The 15714-nt window shown below is 50.8% G+C and overlaps 1 protein-coding gene across 1 annotated transcript in view; it reads left to right on the forward strand.

The window, feature by feature from the left end:
* Window positions 1–5878: 5878 nt before the first annotated feature.
* The window catches only part of RRBP1 (ribosome binding protein 1), a 68539-nt gene continuing 58703 nt past the window's right edge, over window positions 5879–15714 (forward strand). The window contains 1 exon segment of the mRNA XM_032142810.2: window positions 5879–6119. The gene's annotated coding sequence lies outside the window, so the exon portion shown is untranslated.

Here is a 15714-nt window from a genome sequence, read left to right on the forward strand (position 1 = left end):
AGAAATTGGCAGATGCTGTAAATCAGGGAGTGCCCTCATCCCCATCTGCACCCGAGAGCCAGTTGTTAAATATTTACCAGCATATCATCAAGCATGTCTTGCCTGGAATCTTGGAACAGTCTCCTAATTTGAGTCCTGAACCCCCCATTACACTGTCCAACCTATCCTGCATATTGCTGCTAAAGTGATCTTTGAAAATGCACATCAGATTGCATCATTCTTCTGCTTAAAGCTCCCACCCAACCTCAGCTTCCCATGGTATCCTCAGGCCTCCACGGTCTGGGACCTTCCTGCCTGCAGACCCCCTTCCTTTCTCTCCCTTCCACTTGCCCATGAGCTCCAGCCACACAACCTTCTTTCTGTTCCCTGAACCAGCTGCTAAGATCCTCCCTGACCCAGGATTTTTCAACTTACCCTTCCTTTTCCCAAGACAAGATCAGCTTCTTTTCATCATTTAAGTCTCAGCTCAACCATCACCTCCTCAGAGAGGCTTTCTCTGTCCATCTTCTTCACATCCACTGCACTCCCCCTCTCCAAATCCCCGTCCCTCTCCATCACCTGAGCCCATTCTCATTTCCTTGTAGCCCGTTGCACCACTTCAATTCATCTTACTTATTTATTGGTTGCTTTGTCTACTGTCTCTCTTCCCACTAGAATGTGAGCTCCGTGAGAGAAGACCCTTCCTTTGTTCGTGGCTCTCTCCCCAGCAACTAGAACAGTGACTGACATGTAGTGGGTCCTCAGCTGGATTCGTCTGTCAGATGAATGGATGTACACTCCTTCTATCTTCTCCGCTCCCATTCATTTCTTAGCCCTCCACGATCTGGTGGTATCCTTACCAAACACCCCTCCTCTAAAGCTGTTTCCCCAAGGTCCCTGGTGACTCCTGAGTTGCCATATGCCCCGGTCTTCATCTTGCTGGATTTTCAGGCTACATTTAACAGTGCTTACCATCCCCCATTCTTGAAACTCTCTTCCTTTGCTGAGGCCATCCTCACCTGATTTACCTTTCCCATCTCTCCTTCTTGGACTCAGTAGTTGACTGCATCACTGGTGCCATTGCTTTACCCTTCCCTGTATTTCCCCACCCCTTGAATCTGGGCTTACCTATCCGATACACCTTGTATATGTATTTCTGCTTATTTTCTTTTCCTTCAACCATCACCATGAGAAGGGAATGCCCCTTACAGCTTGCTGATCACAGGAAGAGGGGGTGAGCCAGGTGCAGCAGAGCTTGTAAGGTGCCCCAGCCAAGCCCAGGCTGGAGGTGAGCTCCCAGGCCACCCAGAGACCTATGAGTGAGCCGACCAAGATCAGCCAAGCCTCAGCTGACCCACAGATGTGTGAGCTCTAATAAGAAACCATACTTGTTTTAAGCCACTGAGTTTGGGAGTGGTTTGTTACATAGCAAAAGCTGGTTGATACATACTCTTTTGTGGGTTTTTTCCTTTCTCTATTCAGGAGTCAAGCATTTTCTCCTGTTCCCATCCACATGCAACTCCCACCCTATCCACTGGTTATGGTCATTGCTGTCCTTGGGTCTGAACCACCAAGGGTATGCTTAGGTTTCCTAATTGCATCACTGACCCTGACATCAACCCCTGAGCCTCAGACCTACAGAAACACTGTCTCCACCTGGACTTTCCTCAGGCTCCTGAAATCCAACATGTCAAAATACAATACAACATTTCCCCCAGCTTCTGTCCCTGACCTGCTCATTCTTTTGTGTGCCTTGCCCCAGCAGTGACACCACCATGCTCCCTATCACTCAGGCCAGAAACAGGGGCTCATGGGTAACCCCTCTCTCCTTCACACCTGCTGATCTCCAAGCCTCACTTGCTACTACTTCATGTCCTAATACCCCTCCTGAAGGACCTTGCACCTCCTACCCCTGCCACTGCCCCATTCCAGCCCTTGTCACCTCTCACCTGAGCTATTGTGGGTCTTACAACCTTGTGGGCCCCAAACCTAGCATCCACCCAAAATATAGAATGTCAAAGGAGTCATCGCAGCTGTCATCAGTCACAAACCCTTCCTTGAGTTGCCACTCTCAAAGGATTAGGCTCAAACCTTGCCCCTTCTACAGGCACAGCACACCTTCCGTGACCTGGCACTGAATGCAAAAGTTATGCCATGAGCCTTGGGGATCAACGTTCCTCCTCCGACGAGCCCTGTGACATGGGCAGGTTCCTTGCTCTCTCTGTGCCTCAGTTTCCTCATCTCTAAAATGGAAATAATAACTCTAACTCCCTTATAGGGTTGTACTGAGGGTTAAATAACTTTACATATTTGTAGCGTGTCTCAAATGGTACCTGGCACAAGAGACCTAAACATGTTCTGTATTATCACAGTGGCTTTTACTTTCACATGATATTTTATTGTACTTGTCATTTGTCATCCTTTCATAGTTGTTTGACAAGGCAAAATCTCTTTTTAAACTGTAAGATATAATATATTCCCATCTTCCTGTCTACTCTTTCAGATAATATTTGCAATTTATTGTCATGAGTTAATGGACCATATTAGGTAATTATTCTTGTATGTTTAATTTTTTTCTAATAATAATGCTTTATTTGTTTTTAATACACAACTAAAACCAAATACATCCTTTTTTTGAGTCAGGTTGATTGAAGCATAATTTGCTTCCAAACCAAATGTACCCTTTTTAAGAGTGTACAATCTGATGAGTTTTACCACAGCCATGTAACCATCACTATAATCAAGATATGAAACATCTGCACCACCCCAGGGAAGTTCCCTGTTTCCCTTATGATCACCTGTGTAGAATCAGCTCTTCCCAGCCTGTCCCTCACCCTTCAGGCTTTGCCAACAACTGAGTTGTTCAACAGATAAACTGAGATGATGTGATCTCAGATCATCCTCTCCCCCCGCCCCTTCTCCTTCTCCTTCTCTTTCTCCTTCTCCTTCTTTTCTTCTTCTTCCAACCTGGAACTCCTGGGCTCAAGCAATCCTGCTGCTAGCTGGAGCTGCAGGTGCACACCACCACACCTGGCTAACATCATGCCTTATTTGCCCATGCTGTTCCACGCCAGTGTGCCCTTTTTGGCCTGGCTACCTCCCACTTCTTCACACCTCTGCCGTCAGCCTCTGCTCCCCTCAGGGTGGGGTAACTCCCCCGACTTGGGGGTTCCCAGACTGCTGACTTTGTGTTGAAATGACCTGTTCCCATCTGAGAGCCCCAGCCTGGAGGCTGGACTGTGGGATGGGCTTTCTCGTGCTGCTGGCGTGCTGCATGATTTAGCAGAAGACTTGAGCCTGGGGGGATGCCTCTCACTCCCACCACAGGAAACCCTTGTCCATCTAGTCCTAGGGATGGATCTGGTTTTTCCCAGATATGCCTTGGGAGAGCTGAGGAGGCTGCACGGGGTTAAAGATGGGTGTCCACAGGCACAGCAGTGGTTGTCAAAGTCGTGCCACCCTGAGGGTGGGCAGATCAGCCCCGACAGAGGCCGGTGCAGTGGGACTGATTTCTTCAGGGCATGAGGATGATGAGGCCGGAAGTCTTTACAGCACGTTGGGGCTGGCTGTGGGCAGACGAGGGGCAGGGAGAGAGGAAATGCAAAGGCTCAGACAGAGCTGCTCTTCCATCCCGAAACAAATGTTGTGTTGAGGCCAAATCAAATGTTAAGTTATGTAAGGGAACAAACAGGGAGCCCCTTTTCTGTAAACACTCCTCACTCCTAAGGACTTTGTAATTTTATTGCTCATGGGACAGTATTTGCAGAACACACATATACACAAGCCTCTATTCTGTGCAGGTGCTGTGTCGGACGCTGGTTCACAGTGTGGCAGACACTGCCGTGGCCCCCGACATGCCTCCGGGCACTCTTCTGCCAAGGGCTTCTTGCTGCAAGGCTTTCTCCAGCCTGATGTGACGCGGGGGTTAAAGTCCCCCCAGAAGTGCCATTAACCACAGAGGACTAGGAGTGGGTGGATAAATAACCAGGTCCTCACCCCTCAGCTGGGACGTCTCTGGGGCGTGTTCTACACAGTTTCACAGCATCCCCAGAGATGCCGAGCCCTGTGTGCCCACACCAGTCACAGGCTTGATATTGGTCCCCTTATTGGCTCTGGCTCATCCCACTTCTCCACCAATGTTTCTTATGATTATCCCCCAAATGGATGATTGAACAAACCCTACTGCCAGGATCTGCTTCTGGAAAAAGATAAACAGTGAACAGGATAAAGGAGGTCCCTGTCCCTGGACAGGCCCTTGAGGGCAGCTGGGTCTTCTCTGGACCTATGTGTCATTCTAGGCTGCTTGTCCAGCTTAGCACTGTATACCGGGCATTCCATAAACACCGGTGAATGAACGAATGAATGAATGAATGAATGAATTTCCTCCCTAAAACCCAGAGGAAGGAGTGATTGTCCTAAGGGAGTATACCCATGTTCAGAAAGGTTAGATGGCCCAGCCCTGGTCAAGTAGGACTCACTGGTAGCAATTGTCAGCCAGAAGCTGGGATTCTTGACTTTCATTTGAAGCAGGGTCTCACTGCTGGAAAATGACTGAGTGTTCCAGAGTTAATCCAGGTTAATTCCTGTTGATTAATCATTAATGGGCTAAGAAACCGCCAAGATTAAAAATAGGAATGAACGGTTTAATTTCAACCCAATCCCTCTTTATTCCCCATGAAGGCTTGTATTTTTCACATCTTTCTAACAACAGCTAGTACACTACCAGTGACAAATGGGGGCAGGGAAGATTGAAAATCGTCCGAGAAATAGATGTTAAGCACGGGATTCTGCAGCAACGGGAGCTAGGGAAGTGATGTGGGGCAGTCTAGGCAGCCTTTGGTCGCTCAGAATCCAAAATTCCAAAGAAGCTGGCTTTGGCTCAAGTTCAAAGGGTTGGCTTTAAGAGAGGCTGACATAATGGTTAAAAATCAAGCCTAAAATTATTTTAATTTAAAGACTTGATTGATTATGCAGACTGAGTGTCGGCTGATATTGGGGAGAAAGTCAGGGAATGAGGAAGTACCAGTTGCTCCGTTTTGTGGGACACGATGAGTTTTCTTAGGTCAGAACCTCTCACCTTCCCCATCCCATGGAATAAAACGACACAGAGTGGATTGTAATTATTGCTCTGCCGGCTGCGATTTGGTTGAGTATCTTAAATAGACCGTGCCTCAGTTGTACCCTCCCTAACAACGAGGGCGATGACATCCGCTTCAATTCCTCGTGCACCTTCTGGCTCTTCCACCCCAATTCCTCCATTTACTCAAGGAAATTCTGGTGCTAATTGCAATCTCTTTGATGTTAAGAACTTGCTCTTCCTGGGCTGACCCCCAGCAGAGCTTGTCCTCATACCCGGCGGCCCGAGAGGGCGCTGCTTCGGGCGAAGTTAGTTGGGTTTAAATAAAGCAGCTTCCTTGGCTGTTCGCGGTTGCGCAACCCTGTTCAGCCACCGCCATGTCAGCCCAGCGGTATCCAGAGGCGCAGGCCCGGGGCCGCCGGGACCCGAACCTTGTGCTTCCCGCCTAGGCAGAGCCGGATCCCAGTCAGAGACTGCTGGGAGCTCCGCGGGCCCATTGTGGGCGGAGCTGGCCGGAGACCCCCTCCCCTCGGCGGGCGGGGCGTTCCTGCTCCGCCCCGCCCCGCGCACGGCCGAGCGCCGCGCCGCTCGGCCCCGCCCCTCCCCGGCCCTGCCCCCTTCACCTCCCCGCAGCTCCTCCCCTCTCCCATTGGCCGAGGTGGAGACCCTCCTCTCTGCCCAATGGCCGCCGCCGCGGCTCGGCCGCCCGCGTCCTGACTGGCCAGCGACCGGCAGAGTGGCGGGGTGCGGACCAATGGGAAGAGGCGGCTCGATGAATGGCTGGCCCGGGTGGGGAAGGCAGGAGGCGGCGATCCCGGCGGAGGGGGCCGTTCGCCAGCTCCCAGGCAGAAAGTGCCACGACTCCACACGCGCGCACGCAGCCAGCGAGCGGCCGGAGCGGACGGCAGACGGGGCGGGCGGCGTCAGGGTCGCGGCGTGTACAGCTGCTCGGGGGCGGTTTCTTGGCGGAGGCTTGGCCGGCTCCTCTCTCCCGGCTCCGCGGCGGCGGCGAAGGCGGCGGCTCCTGCCCTCTCTCTTTCCCTCTCGCGTCTCTGGCTGCCAGGTAAGAAACTTGGCCGGGCCCTGCAGCGGCCGCGCGCGGGCCAGGCCGTCGGGGGGCCGGGGCCGGCCGCGCTGCGAGTGACACGTCTCCTCTGCGGCCCCTCCCCCGGCCCGCCCGCCGCCCGCCGCCGCGGCGGTGCACCATCGGGGTCGGGGTCGGACTCGGGGCGGGGGTGCCGGGTGAGTGCAGTGTAGGGGCGTAGGCAGGGCGCGCCCCGTGGTGTGGACCCCGCGGCCCTCGCCGTCGGGGGACCTGCGGCGGGCGGCCGGCGGGCGCGACGTGGCGACCGTTCCCTGCCTTCCTCCCTCCCGGCAGGGCCGTCGGGCCGGCCAGCGCGCTCCGAAGTTGGGCGAAGAAAGTTGGCGGCGGGGCGGGGCAGCGCACAGCTGGCGGAGGAAGGGGTTAAGTTTCGGGAAGCCGCCGGATGACGTTGCCGGGCTGGAGTCCGGGCCGGAGGGGTGGGGGTGCGGGCGGAAGGCGGCGGAGGCCGGCCGAGGGGAGGAGGGCGGGATTGAATGGGGGCCCACGGGCCGAGCGCGCCGGTCCCGGGCCGCGGCCCGCTGGCGCTTCGCGGGGCTGGGACGGCCCCCGACGGGGCGGGCCGGGGCCGCAGGGCTCGCGGCGCAGGGACCGGGTCTGTCCACTGCACGGACGCCGGGCGGCCGCGGTGGCAACTTCCCGGAGTGCGGGAGGCGGCTCCCTGCTCCCCCTGGCGGCGGGGCCGGGGCCACCGTTTCCCCAGCTGGGCTGCGCGGAGCCTGGCTCGAGGGCTCCCGGCGGGGGGACGAGGGCGCCCGGGGCCCGGCCCGCCCCGCCCGCGGCCACGATGAATGGGCCGGCGGTGCCAGCCCCGGGCGGAAGCGGACACCTCCGGGCCGGCCAAGCGCGCTGGCACCCAGCCTGGTGCCCGCCCCGGCCCGCCCGGCTCTCCAGGCTCTCCGGCTGCGCTCTGATTAGGGGAGGCAGGCCGGGGTCTGCGCTTCCAGTGGGGCGCCCGCGATGCTTCAGGGACCCCTCCCCTAATAATAAGTCGCGAGTTTTAGCTCTAGAGTGTCCTGGCCGGCGAGGGTGACCCCGACCAAGTTGTTTCGTTCGGGGTCTCCATTTCCCTGTCTGCAAATCGGGGCTCCTGTTAGCTTCGATTTGCGAGAAAAGCTGTGGAGACCCAGCACTTGTAGGAAGGAGCCACAAGTGTTGGCTGTTCAATTGGGATGCGTTTGTAGGGGCACGCGGGACACGGGAGGACGGTGGGGCCTGGCTCCGGCACTGCGGCGGGCGCGGGGCTGCAGAAGTTGCACAGCCAGGGTTCTACACCCCGGGCCACGTACTTGCCGTCTACTCGCAGGTCCCATAGCCCCTCTGAACCCTAGTTTCTTATCTGTGGCCTGGAGACAGCACCACCCACTCACAGGGTCGGGAGCCACGCCGGGAAATGCTGGGACCTTGTACAAACAGAAGGCAATTTGGCAATTACTCTGGGAGGTCAGAGGTTAGGAGAGACTGGGAAGCACCAAGGAAATGAAACTCTGAGGGACCTGAGGAGCCTCCCACGTCACTGCTCAGCTGTTCACTCTGCGTGCGGGAACCTTCAGGGTAGGGGCCATCTGGATGGCATTTTCAGGAATTTGGAGAAATGGGCCTGGTAGGGCCTTATATCTCACATTAGATACTTCTTCAGAACTGGGTGTCCCCAGAGACCCAGGACGTCTGTCTGGCACTCCCAGGAAGAACAACTGCGAATGTTACCCCTCCCTGTGCAGCTGGGGGGCATTCTCCCACTGCCCCTGCCTCCTTCCTCACACTCCATGTTTGATTTAACTTCCTGTTAATCCGACACCTAGAGAAATCTGTGACCCTGCAGCATGTCACTTACGGTGTGATGTCTTGACTCGTTTATGAACTTGCCAAAGGTCACTCCCACTATGATCTGCCAACCACTTTCCCTTCCAGAAAGAAGCTTCCGGTTCTGAGGTCCTGGAGGTGCCATTTCCCTCTCTGTTGAAGCAAAGGCCGGGGCAGACCTCCTAGTAGGTGAAGTTTTCCTTTTGCATGGAGCACCGCAAAGCCGGCTTGCAGGGATCTTGGGCCAGTGGAGGCCTGGAGGAGGCTAAGGTTGGGGGAGGGGAAATCAAAAAGGGATCTTGGGGTTTAGAAGCAGAGGGTTTAGAGCTCTAGGCACTATAACAACTCTTACCTTTCATACTTAGGAATCTGCCTCTGAACATTTACAGAGAGATTAAGAAGTTACAGTGGTATCATGGTGTATGAATATTTTTTGGTGATGGGAGAGTTTTAAATAAATCTTAAATTAAGTCACATTTGAGCAATTATGCTCTTTAATGCAATGAGCCCTAACTCAACAGGCTGCAATAATTACATAGCAGCAAACTCAGTTTAAATGGTTGAATGCCAGTGATTGAATTGGAGTATTGGTTTATTATGTAGCAAGGACACCTTTTAAAAGTGTCGGGATTCCAGACTCTTCTTGTCTTTTTAGCCCTGGGAATTTTAACTAATAGATGAATGACACATAGAGGATCAACAGTTCTGTTGAGACAGCAAGTTTTTCTTTGCTAAAATCTTGTTTCAGGAGAAAGAAAAATAATGGTCAAGTCAGAATGATGAAGGCAGGGACTGTGCTGTCCGTCTGTGCATGCTGGGCCTGCAGTGGTTAAGGCCTGGCCTATAACATTCATAAATACTGGTTACACCAGGCGGACAGCCCCCACATACCTGTTAAAACTATTCCCAGCTGTCACATTGGATAAATGAAGCCGAGCCCAACTTGGTTTTTAAGGTTCACTTTTTAGAATCAGATTCCACAACTGTGGTTTACATTTAGGCCTTAAAATAGCCCTGTTGTAGAGGGTGGGAATGGTTGTCACCCATTCAGTGGATGAGAACGTGGAGGTCCAGCTGGTCAGAAGGTTGTCAGGCCAGTTCCTGTTGACCAGTTGCTAGGCGATGCGGGCCAGGCCTTCCAAGTGTTCCCTCCTGGCCATATACCTCCACCTTCCTGGGGCAGTAATTACCCAAGGGAGGACACAGAACTTGAAGATCAAAATTAAGAGCTTCAGTGGCAGGAAGGTGGGGAGACATTTTGAAAATCTGGCAGTGCTGAAGGTATTTTTCATTTCATTTTTTTCACCAAGGGTCTCCTGTGTGGTGGGCCTTCAAACACTGCAAGTGAGACCTAGTTCTTGCCTGAAAAAGCCACTGTCTAGAACTGTGTTGTCCAATACAGTAGCCACAAGTAGCAATTTAAGTTTAAAACAATTCAAATTAAGTAAAATTAAAAATTCAATTTCTGAGTCAAATTAGCCACATTTCAGGTGCTCCGTAGTCACAAGTTGGTCAGCGTGGCTGTAGATGGTTTCCACCATCACAGAAAGTTCTGGACAGTGCTGATCTAGAGGCAGCTGGTGTTCTCTAAACATTCATGTCCCTGTTCCTCTTGATCATGTGGTAATATGTTGAACCACATGAAATTGCCCTCTGTAGGTCAAAACCAGTTGACTAGTGGCAGTTGATACACTTCACCTGATAAGATCTCACCGTGAGAAAGCATTAGTGCCGCCTCTTTGTGTGCATTGTAAACTGCATTCCAAGAAAAAGGAGTGGGAAGGGGGCAGCACAGATAGTGGCCCTGTCCTGGAGAGATTTTTTACCCAATGCCCTCAGCATCAAAATAGTGACTTGTGACAAAGACAGAAAATAAATAGATATTAGGTAGAAAGTGATGGCTTGTAAGGGAAGGTAAATATTTAATTTTATGTAACAGTGCCTAGGCAAGGAGGCACTCTCACTTAGCATATAGAAAATTAGTTCATGGGCCTCCTAGGAGAATGTTCTCTTAGGCAGACAAATTCTGGCTGAGTCTCCTGAAGCAGACAACCAGACTCCCCCCAAAACCAGACATATCTGTGTGTCCTTTATGTGCATTCAGTAACATATGTCTTCCACCTGTCAACAATGGGCAGTAACTTTAACTTACCAAGAACATTTTGTGATTTCTAACTTAGATTTTTTTGGCAAGACTAGATAGAATACCTGCCTAGTCCCGAAACCTTTTCAGTTCCGAAGTATTGGAGTTCCAGTGTTCTTGGGTGGCATAAATTGGTTCCTACACCGGTGACTATTTACACAGCTCTGTTATTCTCCATATAACTTTTTTTTCTTTTTCTTTTTTCTTTTTTTTTTTTTTTTTTTTGAGACAAAGTTTCATCTTGTTGCCCGGGCTGGAGTCCAGTGGCGTGATCTCGGTTTACCACAGCCTCTACCTCCCGGGTTCAAGCGATTCTCCTGCCTCAGCCTCCCAAGTAGCTGGGATTACAGGCATGCGCCACCACGCCCGGCTAATTTTGTATTTTTAGTAGAGACGGTGTTTCACCATGTTGGTCAGGCTGGTCTAGAAGTCTGACCTCAGGTGATCTGCCCTCCTCAGCCTCCCAAAGTGCTGGGATTATAGGCATGAGCCACCGTGCCTGGCCTCCATATAACTTTGAAAGGATCATTGGGCAGTACTGGGGAAGAATTTTTGAATTCTTGGTGGTACTTGTGAGTTCATCTTAGTATTAGTACTCTGTAAAGAATAACATAAAACCAAAGTTTAACTTTAAAGGAAGAAGCTGAATGATGGACAGCTACTTGATCTCTTTCTGGTCAGAAAGGAGGCCCACTAAGACTACTGGAAGTTACAGACTATTTATAGTGATAATGAATATCATCTGCTGACTCAAAAGTTGGAATGAAAGACCATCTTGAATTCAAATCTTTAATTCTGTATCCTGGGCAAGGTATAAGCAAACAAGGTCTGTTAGGCTGTCTTGAGAGGAATTCCAAACTGGTGCCTTGTGTGAACTGAACTTGGCCTTCACATGGAATTTGTTTCACTGACCTCGTGTTATTAAGCAATTGAGTCACCTTTTAAAAATGGAAATTTTTTTTTTTTTTTCATTAAAATCTAGATTTTTTTGGGCTGGGCACAGTGGCTAATCCCTGCAATCCCAGCACTTTGGGAGGCCAAGGCGGGTGGATCGCTTGAGCCCAGGAGTTTGAGACCAGCCTGGGCAACATGGCAAAACCCCATCTCTATAAAGCATACAAAAACTAGCCAGGCGTGGTGGCATGTGCCTGTAGTCCTGGCTACTCAGGTGGCTGAGGCGGGAGGATCATTTGAACCTGGAAGGTGGAGTTTGCAGTGAGCCAAGATCACACTACTACATTCCAGCCTAGGCGACAGAGTGAGACTCTGTCTCATAATAAAAAACAAAAACAAAATCTAGATTTTTGGGTTCTCTAGGGGAAAATGGGAATTTCTGACTACACCAGGTTGACTTTCTTGTGTGGCAGCCGTGTACTGTGGTTGTCCTCTCTGGGCGGGGCCTGTGCTGTCAGTACCCAGCATCCTACCCCAATTTATGTTATGTGCTTGGGTATTGGCAGTCCCTCAGGGTGCTGGGGGCTGTCCGGTGTGACCGGACTAGTCATCAGCATGTCCCATGGAGCTGCTGTGTGGAGCAGTGGGGGAAGCACTGGTTGGGTGTTCTAATCCCTGGAATAAGTGAGTAACTTTGGACATGACTTCTCCTCCCTGGGCTTCAGTTTCCTCCTCCTATAAAATGAAACTAGGCCAGCTAGCTCCCCCTTTCAGGCCACAAACCTCAGTTTATCCTTAACTCCTCGCCGTCTCATACCTGTACCCTGTACGCAGTAGGTCCCATGAGCCCTACCTTCCAGACAGAGCCAGAGTGACCGTTCTCACCACTTCTGCCTTCTCCCTGGTCCAAATAGCTCTTACCTTTTGATTTTTTATTTCTGAGAGGGTCTTGTTCTATCACCCAGGCTGGAGTACAGTGGCGCAATCACTGCTCACTGCAGTTACAACATTGCAGGCTCAGTTAATCCTCCTGCCTCAGCCTCCTGGGTAGCTGGTACCACAAGTGCCTGCTACCACACCCAGTGAATTTTTAAGTTTTTTTGTAGAAATGGTGTCTCGCCACGTTGCCCAGGCTAGTCTTGAACTCCTGGGCTAAAGGAGTCCTCCTGCCTTGGCCTCCCAAAGTGTCAGGGTTGTAGGCGTGAGCCAGCATGCCCAGCCTGCTCTCACCTCTGCCTTGGGATGTTTCCCCAGCCTCCGGTGGGCTCCCTGCCTTTGCCTATACCCCCTGCCTTCTAGTCTGTTGCCAGAGCAGACCATGTCACTCCTCTGTTCAAGACCCTCCTTGGTCAAGGTCTCCAGTGGCCTGCCAGGGCACTTTTGCTCTGGCTTCACTCCTACCGTCTCCCTGTCCTCTGCTGCAGCCACGGTGGCCTCTGTTCCTCAGGCGTGCTTCTGCCTCAGGGCCTTTGCGTCTACTTTGGCCTATCCCTAAGAGCTTTTCCTCAGATGGCACATGGCTGGCTCCCTCGTCTCCTTCAGGCCTGTTGGCTACCCTGTGTGGAGTGACAGCCTCTGATGCTCCCCCACCCCCACTCCCTGCCGCACTTCTCTGCATCACTTTCTCTTCATCACCCCCTGACATGTCCCGTATTTGACTGACTTTGTCATCTCCCGCTCTGAAGCGTAAGCTCTACCAGTGCAGGGATGTAGCTTTTGTTTCCTGAGGTGTATCCAGTGTCGAGGGCAGTGACTAGCACGCGGTAGGTGCCCATTCTTGCTCAGCTAATGGAGATGATTTTGTAGCGCTGGCGTTCTGTGAGTGTATCATGTAGCCCGAAGGAGTCTGGATTCCTAGAGCATCACATATAAATACAAAAACATATTCCAGAGCCAAATGCAAGTGAAGTTGGGATTACCTCCAGCCTGCCTCCAGTTGAGAAATTGACAGTCACATGCAGAGGGCACTGTTAAATGTGGACATCCTGCCCTGCCAGCGGAGGCTGGGGTTTGAAGTGAACCTTAGGAGACAATGTGGATGCTGGCTGTCTCCTGGGAGCCCTCAGTCTCCAGCCTGGTTAGATTCATCCCAGTGTCTCTGGGAGTCCATCATGCATGGCACCTTGACAGAACTGGGCGCTTCCCAGGTGCTTGCTCCAGTTCTGGGGAGGAGACTTGGCTGTGAGCATCCTTTAATTCCTTGTATAACCAACGAGTGTGAGGTGGGCCTTACAGAGTCACTGAGCATTTCAGTGACGACACACTCACCAGGAGACAGAACGTTTGTTTTGGGTGTGAACAGTGTGCTGGCTTGCTCTGAAAAGAGGTAGATTTTGTGTTTAGTGGGCAGAAGTGTTCCTTAGGTTCCTTGGGGGGTGAAGGGAGAATTCTTTTTTTTTTTTTTTTTTTTTTTTTTTTTTTTTTTGAGAGGGAGTCTCACTCTGTCTCCCAGGCTGGAGTGCAGTGGCGCATCTCAGCTCACTGCAAGCTCTGCCCTCAGGTTCACGCCATTCTCCTGCCTCAGCCTTGTGCTGGACTACAGGCGCCCACCACCACGCCCAGCTAATTTTTTGTATTTTTTTTAGTAGAGACGGGGTTTCACCATGTTAGCCAGGATGGTCTCGATCTCCTGACCTCGTGATCCACCTGCCTCGGCCTCCCAAAGTGCTGGGATTACAGGCGTGCGCCACCCAGCCCGGCCGGGAGAATTCTCATAGTTGGCATTACATTTTATTTTCTCTTAGTCAGTCCTCATCCTGCTAGGAAGTGAGGGAGGGGACAAGGTTCCTCTCCTGCCTCATCTCATGGTGGTTTTCTTTTCTCAGAGGAATTTTGTGTGGCAGTCTGCTAAGTAGGAGGAGCAATGGCTGAGGCAGGGTGGTCTGGTTGGGAAGAGGCAATACGAGGTCCAGCCTCATCCTTTGTTTCTCCTCTTCTCTCCTGTTGATTTTAGGTGAAGAAGACTAGATACTAGATTTCTAGCCCTTTCTAATGGGAATGTCTGACCTACTCATTTTACTTGGAAAGGTGAAAGACCCTTGTTCAAACCCAGGTGGTGTTTTTTTTGAAGTTCTCATTCAGTGATTAAAGTGTACAACTCAACTGCATTAAATTGGTTTTTAATTAAGTCTGATCCTGAATAGGAATTAGATGTAGCTTTAGTTTTATGAATACATTTTTATTTCCTTGGTAGTTCTAGGTATTTGTAGTAATTAGAAAGGAAAGTCTTAATTTTCAGAATAGTAATCACAGTGATTGAGGGGAGGAAGGAGTCAAGGCTGAAGAATAAATGAATTATTGAAACTCTTCATGAAAAGTCTTATTGGTGATGTGTCAAAGGACTCTTAAAAGGTCAACTTTAGCCACTGCTCAGAAGCTCAGTCTTTTCTATCTTAAGTCATATCCCTCTTAAGTTGGAAGATCTGGAGACTTATTCTATACAGTTTGATTTTAAAAAGACTGCAGGTGGGCTGGGCATGGTGGCTCAGCCTGTAGTCCCAGCACTTTGGGAGGCTAAGGCAGGCAGATCACCTGAGGTCAGGAGTTCGAGACCAGCCTGGCCAACATGGTGAAACCCTGTCTCTACTAAAAATACAAAAACTAGCTGGGCATGGTGGTGCATGCCTGTAATCCCAGCTACTCGGGAGGCTGAGGCAGGAGAAGTGCTTGAACCCGAGAGGCGGAGGTTGCAGTGAGCCGAGATCACACCACTGCACTCCAGCCTGGGCGACAGAGTGAGACTCCATCTCAAAAAAAAAAAAAAAAAAAAAAGAAAAAGAAAAAAGAAAGACTTAAGGACAGCAAGGTGGCATGGCCTCAGGACTATAAAGAGCTGTGGGTCCCACTGAGTCACTGCCCTGTCAGGTCAGGAGGTGACTGCCTGCCTTGACCCTGGCCTCAGTTACTTCCTGTCTGTGAAGGGAGCAATCCTGTGTGGGTGTGAGCACTGGGAAGTGGTAGTAGTAACAGGGCTCCGTAACAGATTCTTCACGCCTTAAAGATGCTCTTCCTGCAGGATCTGTGGGGCACGTTTTCCAAGGAAATATGACACACATTTTAAACTCTTTATTAAAGTAAAATATATACAGAAAAATGCACTATCATGAGTCTACACAATAAGTATCCACAAGCTAAACACGCTTGTTTAACCAGCAGATCAAGAAATAGATTATTCCCGACCTCCCCAACCTCCTTTTGTGCCCCCCTTCCAGCTGCTGCCCATCCGTGGGCAGGGAATACCTGCTCTCTTCTTAATAATACCAGTGATTGATTTTGCTTGTGTTTGAACTTGATGTAAATGGACTCCAACGGCATATGCTCTTTTGTGTCTTTCACTCACCGTTACGTGTAAGACTTGTCAGGTTGTTGGGGTAATTGTAGTTTGTTCATTTTCATTGTTCACTATTCCAGCATGTGAATATATGAGTTTATTCACATTACTATAGGTGGGTACTTGGAGAGTTTCCAGTTTGGGGCTATTAATGCCGCAGACTTTTGGTGAATATCTATACACATTTTCATTGGGTCTGTACACCTAGGAGTGGAATTGCAGGACCAGAAGGAGGTAGGTGCTTGGCTTTAAAAGAAAGTGCCAGACTTTTTGTCTGAAGTGCTTGTACTAATTTATACTCCCACCAACAGTATATGAATGAGACCTTGGAATATATTATAAAGTAGCTGATTCTAAAAGGAACCAAAATGAATTTTGAGTTACCG

Source organism: Hylobates moloch, unplaced genomic scaffold (genome assembly GCF_009828535.3).
Source record: "Hylobates moloch isolate HMO894 unplaced genomic scaffold, HMol_V3 SCAFFOLD_21, whole genome shotgun sequence".
In the NCBI taxonomy this organism is placed as follows: domain Eukaryota; kingdom Metazoa; phylum Chordata; class Mammalia; order Primates; family Hylobatidae; genus Hylobates; species Hylobates moloch.